Source organism: Sciurus carolinensis, unplaced genomic scaffold (genome assembly GCF_902686445.1).
Source record: "Sciurus carolinensis unplaced genomic scaffold, mSciCar1.2, whole genome shotgun sequence".
NCBI classification, from domain to species: domain Eukaryota; kingdom Metazoa; phylum Chordata; class Mammalia; order Rodentia; family Sciuridae; genus Sciurus; species Sciurus carolinensis.
This window is the reverse complement of record NW_025920178.1, coordinates 339,612-349,020: the sequence shown is the minus strand read 5'-3', so window position 1 is coordinate 349,020 and position 9,409 is coordinate 339,612. Positions and strand designations below refer to the sequence as shown.

The following is a 9,409-nucleotide window of genomic DNA, read 5'->3' as shown; positions in this document are numbered from 1 at the left end:
CAAAGAAGCAAAGCCGAATGTTCTCTCTGATATGTGGATGCACACATAAAAATGGGGGGAGAGGGAAGAATAGTTTCATTCTTTCTTAATTTACTGTATTAGACAAAGGGAAATGAAAGGAAGAGGAGCATGGAAGGCTGCTGGCAGAGAGGGCCACAGGGAAGCAGACCTGCTACCAAGCCAGCAGAGACTCGCCAACCTTCAGTGAAGGGAGTAGGGCCAGGGCACACTCTTGGCACATGTCCCAGACACCTGCCTCTGACAAGCCCAAAGTGGAACTGCATGCCTACCTTGATGGAGTCATCAAGCCTGAAACCATCTCATACTCTGACAGGAAGCAAGAGATCCCCTCCCAGCTGACACAGCAGAGGAACTACAGAACATCATTGGCACAGATAAGCCAAAGTCTCTGCCTGACTTCTTGGCCAAATTTGAGTACTACATGCCTGCTAACACAGGCTCCAGAGAGGCCATCAAAAGAATCACCAATGAGTTTGTCGAGATGAAGGCCAAAGAGGGCATGGTATAGGTGGAGATGCACTATTGCCCACACCAGCTAGCCAATTCCAAAGTGGAACCAATCCCCTGGAACCAGGCTGAAAGGGACCTCACCCCAATGAGGTGGTGGACATAGAGAACTAGGGGTTGAAGGAGAGGGAGCAAGCCTTCAGAGTCAAAGTACAGTTAATCCTGTGCTGCATGTGCCATCAGTGGTGGAGCTGTATAAGAAGTACCAGCAGCATACTGTGGTGGCCATCAACCTGGATGGTGATGAGACCATCAAAGGAAGCAGCCTCTTCCCACAGTGCATGGAGGTCTACAGGGAGGTGGTGAGGAGTGGCATCCACCACAGCCCATGCTGGTGAGGCAGGCTCTGCAGACATGGTACAAGAGGCCCTGGACACACTCAAGACCAAGAGGCTGGGACATGACTACCATACTCTGGCAGACAAGGCCCTTTACAATGAGCTGTGGCACTCTGAGGTCTGCCCTTGGTCTATGTACCTCACAGGTGCCTGGAAGCCAGAAACAGAGCACACAGTCATTCGGTTCAAGAAGGGCTAGGCTGACTACTCACTCAACATGGTCATCTTCAAGTCCACACTGGACACTGACTACCAGATGACCAAACAGAACATGGGCTTTGCCAAGGAGGAGTTTAAGTGACTGAACATCAATGCAAAAAAGTCCAGCTTCCTCCAAGAAGATGAGAAGTAGGAGCTCCTTGACCAGCTCTACAGAGCCTACAGTATGCTGCCAGATGCTTCTGGGCAGGACCCCTGGAGATGGCATGGCCTGCTCTCTGAGCCCTCACCCTGTGGATGGAGTCTTCACAACTCTGGGATCAAGTGACACTCTTACCTGTATTCCTCCCAAGACTAAAATTTTAAGAGCTACTGATGCTCTTGAGCCTGTGTAAATACAGACCTTGGCATGGTCACATCTCTCTAATCATGTGCCCTGGCCAGGGACCAGGGCCCTTGCCAATGGCACAGATAATTCTGAAACCCTCCCCCTAAGGCAGTAATTGCAGAAAAATCTGGTGCTCAATAAAGCAGCTGGTGGCTGGTTAAAAAAGAAAAGAGAAAAAAAGACAGGAAGGAAGAGAGGAGGAATGAGAATAGGAAAGACAGTAATGAATCAGACATAACTTCCCTATGTACATGTAGGAATATATAACCAGTGAAACACCAAAACATGTACAAGTGCAAAAATGAGATACTAATTAGAATAAGTTATACTCCATATGTGTATAGTATGTCAAAATACACTCTACCATTATCTATATCTAAAAAGCACAAATAAAAGTAAGTTTTTTTTAAAAAAAGAATAGCTCAGCAGACATCTTTAGAGTCTCAGGTAGGATAAAGCAGAGTTCATGTCATTCTTTGATGTCAGTCACCAAATATTAATTCATAAATCTGTGATTCTTATATATATAAATCAGACAAATTTCCTTTTTAGTTATAGAATTACTATTACATGTCTTAATACAAAGAAAAAAAATCCCAATATGTTCTCTCAAAATAACATATTCTTTGAACCAGGTACAAATTGAACTTACCATTTTTTAAAAATCATCCTCTGTTTCATCAAGTTTTCCTTGTTTAAGTAATAAGTAACCTCTCTGTAATCTTGCCTGGGGCAGGGGAAAGGATGGCTTTCCTGAGGACTACTCATTTCTAAATTTTATTTAAACACAATGAATAAAACTCAGTAGACAATGATGTAATACTTTCCAATGCTCATTTGACTTGGCACTGAAAATAATTCCTGGAATGAATGAATGTATAAAACTTTCATGAAAGTATACTTCCTTAAAAATAAATTTTTCTGGTTAGGGACAGTGGTGCATGCCTGTAATCCCAGCAGCTCAAGAGGCTGAGGCAGGAGGATCAAGGGTTCAAAGCCAGCCTCAGCAAAAGCAAGGCACTAAGCAACTCAGTGAGATCCTGTCTCTAAATAAAATACAAACTAGGGCTGGGAATGTGGCTCAGTCTTCAAGTGCCCCGAAGTTCATTCCCCAGTACAAAAAACAAAAAACAAACAAACAAAAAAAAGTACATTTTTCTCATTGGGTGCAATAACACAAACCTGTAATCCCAGCTACATGGGAGGTTGAGATAGAAAAGACCACAAGTTCAAGGCTAGTCTGTACAACCTAGTGAGACCCTGTCTCAAAATAAAGAGGGCAGGAGATGTAACTCTGGTAGAGTGCCCCTGGGTTTAATTCACAATACCACAAAAAATTATACATTTTGCTCTATGCAAGAAAATTGAAAACATGTCCACACAAAAACTTGTACATGGATGTTCATAGATATAAACTCAAATTTCCATCAGTTAATAAATAAATAAACTTGATATATCCAAGCAATGAATTATTTATTACTCAGCCATAGAAAGGAATGCAGTGTTGATACATACTACAACATGAAAAAACTTTGAAAACATGCTCAGTGAAAGAAGTCAGACACAAAAGATCATTTTTATAAAATAGACAAAAATAGCCAAATCCATGATTGGCTAGGGACTAAGGTTGAAATGGGGAGTGATTGCAAATAGGTAAAGTTTCTTTTGAGGTTGATAACAATATCCTGGAATTAGATAGTGGTGGTGATTACACAACTTTGTGAATATACTAAGAACCACTGAATACTTTAAACCATTGACTTTGATGATATGTGAATTATATTTGTTTTTAAAATACTTTTTTGCCACTAATATAAAAAGTTTTATTATTTGAGACTTTATCAAAGATCCAGAAACAAGTTTGCTGTATTAACCCTCAATGCAAATAGTTACTCTGCTATAACAAGAATAATAATGCCTCTCCTCTTTCATCTGATATTCCCCTTCTTCTAATGTGCATAATCTCATTTCTTCCAATATGAACTCTCTGATGACCAATGTCTACCAGAAAACAGAAATCACCTTGATATTCCACTTATTATTTTTATAGTGCCTAAAAATTTCCCTAATCCTATTAAATACATCACTATACATAAAAGCAAGATTATGACAATATTTCAAACATTCACTTCATATCTAACAGTTATCTCAAATTCTTTTTGGAATATGGCAGGATATGAATACTAAATGGTCACCATATTAATTCTGAAACCATCTAATTGGCCATTGGTTCTATCTGTTCTGCCTCTGAAAGCCCAGTTTTGTTCCACCCAATGAGTTTCCTGTACACATGTCATAGCCCTTACAGTGCCTTGACAATCTTCACAATATCACATTATACTATAAGTTCTACACCTCTAAAGCTTTGCCTTGGTTCCAGGGAGAGCCCTGCTAATTCATAATGGTATCCTTACCAAAAACCACCACTTAACTGAGTTTCCTCTTTATTCTTCCTGCTACAGTCTTAACTGAAACTTGTCAGACAGCTGACAGCCTCTTAATTCAGCCCCTTATTTCATGTCTCCCGCACATCTTCCCCTACATTCCATCTCTACGCAAATTTGTCCTTCTAAACCACAAGGTTAATATCATTGTCAGGCCTCTGTTCCAGGCCTTTACAGGGGATTGAACACAGAGGTGCTCTACCACTGAAGTATATTCCCCAGTCCTTTTTATTTTATTTTTTATTTTAAGACAGAGTCTCACTAAGTAGCCCAGGCTAATCTCAAACTTGCAATCCTTTTTACTCAGCCTCCTTAGTAGCTGGGATTACAGGTGTACACCACCATTCCCAGTGGGACTTTGTTGTTGTTTTTTGTTGTTATTACTATTTGTTTTGAGACAGGGTCTCCCTATGTTGCCCAGGCTGCCTTTCAACTCAGGGATCAAGAGATCCTCCTGCCTCAGCCTCCCAAGTAGTTAGGACTAAAGGTACATCACAGTATACCCAGAAAGTCTAGGGACTGAATTTCTCTTTGTCCCCAGTTCACTACATCATAGTAGCTTTGATATCCTCTAGTTAGGCCTAACTTGCCAATTCTCACAATAAGAAATGATGACCTCTTCCAAGTTCCTTAAGCTCCCCTTTAAACAAAGTGTAGATACACTTACTGCAGTGAAATCCATCTTCAATTCAATCACTTTAGTTAAATCAGGAAGTGCTGCTTTTGGTTTTCCCATAGCTAGAAACACAGTAGCTCTCCAATAGTATGCAATATAGTTATCAGGCTCACCACCTAAAAATTAATATAATAAACATTAGCTCTCATCAATCTATTAAAAAAATAAAATCACCTGAACAGTATTAGAGTTTATAATCCTATTAAGAAAGGCATTAAGAAAATAATTTTTTCATCAAAAATGAGTCATGAAGGGGCTGGGAGTGTAGCTTTGTGGTACAGCACATGCAAGGCCCTAGATTCCATCCACAACACCACCCCTCCACCCGAGAGAAAAATTCCTACAGGTTCCGCCCCTGAAAGACTTACCATCTAGGAAATAGTGCATTAGGGGAACATATGTGGCAAGATAGTACATGATCATTTAAATTATGGTTCTGGGCTAGGGGTTGTGGTTCAATGGTAGAATGCTTGCCTGGCATGCATGAGGCATTGGGCTCAATCCTCAGCACCACATAAAAATGAATAAATAAAATAAAAGTATTATGCCCATCTATAACTAAAAAATATTAAAAAAAAATAAATTAAAAAAACAAAATTATGGTTCTGGTTGTCAATGGCACTGAAAACTACATAAAGTACTGCCAAGGAAAGGTGGACAAGATGAGAGAATAAGCTATAAACACAACCAAACATGAAAGAAGATATATAAATGGTTAGTATGCACAGGAAAAGATGCTCACTATCACTAGTCATTAGATAGTACTACTTTACAACCATTAGGATGGTTGTTATTAAAAAAAAGAAAAGAAGATATACAGAACAAGTTTTGCCAAGGATATGACGCTGTTGGTGGAAATAAAAATGGTACACCTGTACACATGTGGGAAACAGGTGATTTCTCAAAAAATTAAACACTGAATTACCATATGATCCAGCAACTCTACTCCTGCATATATCCCAGAACAACTGAAAGCAGGATTCAAACATATATTTGTACATCCATGTTCACAGCAGTATTATTACAATAGCCCAAAGCCAGAAACAACCAAAATGTCCATCAATGGATGAATAAACAAAATGTGGTACATACAAACAATGGAATATTATTTAGTTTTAAAGAGAAATGAAATTCTGTTGCATGCTACAACATAAATAAACTTTGAAAACATGCTAAATGAAGCAAGTCAAGGCACAAAAGGTCAAATATTTTATGATTCCACTTATATGTGAGACCTACATTACTCAGATTCACAGAAAGTTGAATGACAGTTGACAGGGAATGGTGGAAGTGTCAGAAATGGGAAATTACTATTTAATGGGTACAGAGTTTCAGTGTGGGATGACAAAAAGAATCCTGGCAATGGATGGTGATAGTTGTGCAACAATGTGAACACATAATGCCACTGACCTATACAATTAAAAATCACTAAATGTTAAATCTTGTTACATACATTTTATAGTAGATTAAAAAAGTAAAAGGAATAAGATGTCCTTTTTGAAAAAAAGAGTTTAGGCATTTTTTTTTCTTAAATCTAAAAATGAATTCCATATATAACCCTAGCTAAGTGTCCCTGAAATTTCTTTTCTGATCAATTTCCCTTGAAAACTTAGAAAGAGGAGCACAGTCAACAGCCTGTATAAAGGGTATTTCTTACAACATAAGAAATTAGCTTGAGGAAAGCATAAGAAACAAAGTCACCATACTTAGAGCATGTTTGATAAAGAATATTTTTAGGGGCTTGGGATTTGGTTCAGTGGTAGAGTGCTTGCCTAGCATGTGTGAGGTACTGGGTTCACTTTTTAGCACCACATAAAAATGAATAAAGAAAATAAAGGTATAAATAAAAAGAATATTTTCAATTCAGCTTATATTTTATTTGGAATGTACAATAAGTCAAAATTTTATGGCCCAGGTCAGCGTAACTGGCTGTAATTGCACCTGGGAGCTACATGTCAATACCTAGACAGCTATCTAGGCCATTGGGTTTTCTTCTACTGTCCATATATTCCAAAGCGAACACAATGAACATAGGTTACTTTTACATTCATTAACTATAAAAAACTTAAGTTCTCCAGGGCTTATTTATACTCAAAGAAAAACAAGTACTGGAAATAACATGATTCAAGACCTATAGTCTACACACACACACACACACACACACACACACACACATACACACCTTCGTATTTCTAAATTCTACTCAACCTTGAAGCACAGCTTAAATGATTTACTTGATTACACAGGTGAAAATAACCACTCCATTCTCTTGATTTACTTAATAATATATTTCACATTTATTTATAGACATATATATGCACACATATATACGGGTATCTTACTGTACCTGGCACTTATAACTGTTATGAATTATATACATACACACTCCAGCTAGACAGCATCAGAACTGAATTGAATGAGAGGACACCTAATTGGTGACTGTGGAGAATACTAGGATTATTTAGTGGGAAGAAATCACCATACATTTTGGAGATTCCACAGAAGTACTCTGTGTGTTGACAGTATAACAGCAGAAACTGAGTTTCTTTTTACCTATATCCTTGCAGAACCAAATGACAATCAACATATGAATTGAAAATCAGTTTGCGTCATCCCATAGTCATGGCACAGGCTTGCAATTCCAGTACTCAGGAGACAAAGGCAGGAGGATCACATGTTCAAGGACAGTCTGGGCAATTTACTGAGACCTTACCTAAAAAATAAGAAGGGCTAGGGATGTAGCTCAGTGGTAGAATATCCTTGACTTCGATCCCTAGTACTGAATGAATGGATGAATATCAATCTGTTTTGAGGTATGGGGTCACTTGACTAATAAATCACCTTCCCTCCCTGTTTCTTCATCTTAAAATACCAGCAACTCCTAGAACTGAAGTCCACTCCATCATCACTGTACACAAAGGACCAACTAAAACAAAAACTGGTTTAAGTATCTCACACTGAGTTCCTCAGAATATGAGATCTGACAACCTTGAAAATAATCACTTTATTTAGTACTCATGTAATACACAGTACATGTAGTTCGTTATGTAAATTATTTGTAAGCCTACATATGGAAATACTGGATTTCATTTAAAAGTACATTTTTCAAATTGTTATAAAAGTTCACCGGAAATTTGAACATGAAAAATGAACTTAAGGTCTACTCCTTAAAGTATCAAACAATTCACATACCTGTAAATCCAACAATTTGGGAGGTTAAGGCAGGAGGATCACAAATTCAAGGCCAGACTGGCTAATTAGCAAGACCCTGTCTCAAAATTTTAAAAAGTTCTTTAAAGGGTTGGAGATGTAGCTCAGTGGTAAAATGCCCTGACAAAGATACACTAGAAAGCCAATTATGAATGATGCCATAATATTGGTGGTGGGAAATAGATGAAATAATTCCACTGCCTAGATACAGAAAACTTTTATTTTTTCTCCTAGCTTCCCAACTCTACTCCTTCATTCATTCAAACATTTATACCTATACTCAAGAAATTCATAATCTTTGGAACTAGAATATGACTTGTAGAAAGCAACTGGAGCATTCTTTTTTTTTTCCTTCTGCTAAATGTGAATAGTAATGTCTGTCTCCCCAGTTCACAAGGGAGACTGCAATATTATAAGAAAGTACATGACATGTTTAATGACATATAAAACTATTAAGAGCAATACTGGTTTTCTTTCCAAGCAAATGAAAAAATCTTTTTTGCTTCTGATTTCACACATCCCTACCTTTTAGTTTACCATTTTAGACATTCGTTCATGCCATATATATCTAAGGACAATCTTTAGGATCTATCAAAGAAATAATTTCAGACCCTAGAATTCATTATCCTCATAAGACCATGCAACAGAAATAAAATGTAGGGTATCCTTCATAACTGCATTGTACTTTTTCCTAATGATAAATCTAAACAAAATTTGTGCCTACATCATGACAATGAAATAGAACTGTATCAGGAGACTATTTGAAGTGTGATAACCCTCACTGCTGCAAGTCTGTTTCCAACAGATAAAGAATATTTCTCAGTCAGTTCCAAACCTTAAATCTCCTGCCAAAAAATCATTTAAATGTCATATACAAAAAAATACAATTTAAACTCAAATCATCAATAGATTTGTACAATATTGTACAATCTACAAATATTTGTGTTGCATTTAGTTTTAATACATAAAACTGTGTAAAAATGTAATCATAAAGAGTACCATGCAAAAAAAAAGTACCCATAATTTTTAAACCCATAATTTTTAAACCATACCAAGCAATTTTATGAAAATGGAGCAAAGTGTTACAATTAAATGAATGCCAAGGGTGGCATTATAATAAAAAAATAAACCATACACTACTACTAGCCAAATTCTGTTACAAACTAACAGCAATTTCCAAATCACAAAAGTTAAAAGAAATAAAGAATATCCCCATATTCAGAAGTTGAAAAGTATAAACATTTTAGTGAATGAATAAACATCTAATTAACCTTTCTATAGTGAAGCAAGGCACTAAAACATGGATGATATCACAAATAATCAACTTATATTTTCAAAGTTCTAAAAAAGTTCTTTCCTGATAAACACTACACCTCAGAAGAGATCCAAAAGGCCAATATATATTCAGTGTATACTTAAGATGCTGAATATTCCCATCATATAAAGTTTAAATCTTATTTCCTATATTTTACCATGAACAATCCATGTTTTACATACATGAAAATGATAAATATTCTTAAACTACACTGGTCTTCCTCAGAAATATCATGTACCTCATTTGAGAATCACTATTTGACAAATCGTGATGACATAATACTCAATTTATAATGTACTAACAGTATTTCAATTCCTCCTTTTACTCAATTTCACCAATCAATTACCATGA

The 9,409-nt window shown here is 36.8% G+C and overlaps 1 pseudogene; it reads left to right on the top strand.

The window, feature by feature from the left end:
• Positions 1–239: 239 nt before the first annotated feature.
• Positions 240–1,353, top strand: LOC124974802 (adenosine deaminase-like; annotated as a pseudogene).
• The last annotated feature ends 8,056 nt before the right edge of the window (positions 1,354–9,409 follow it).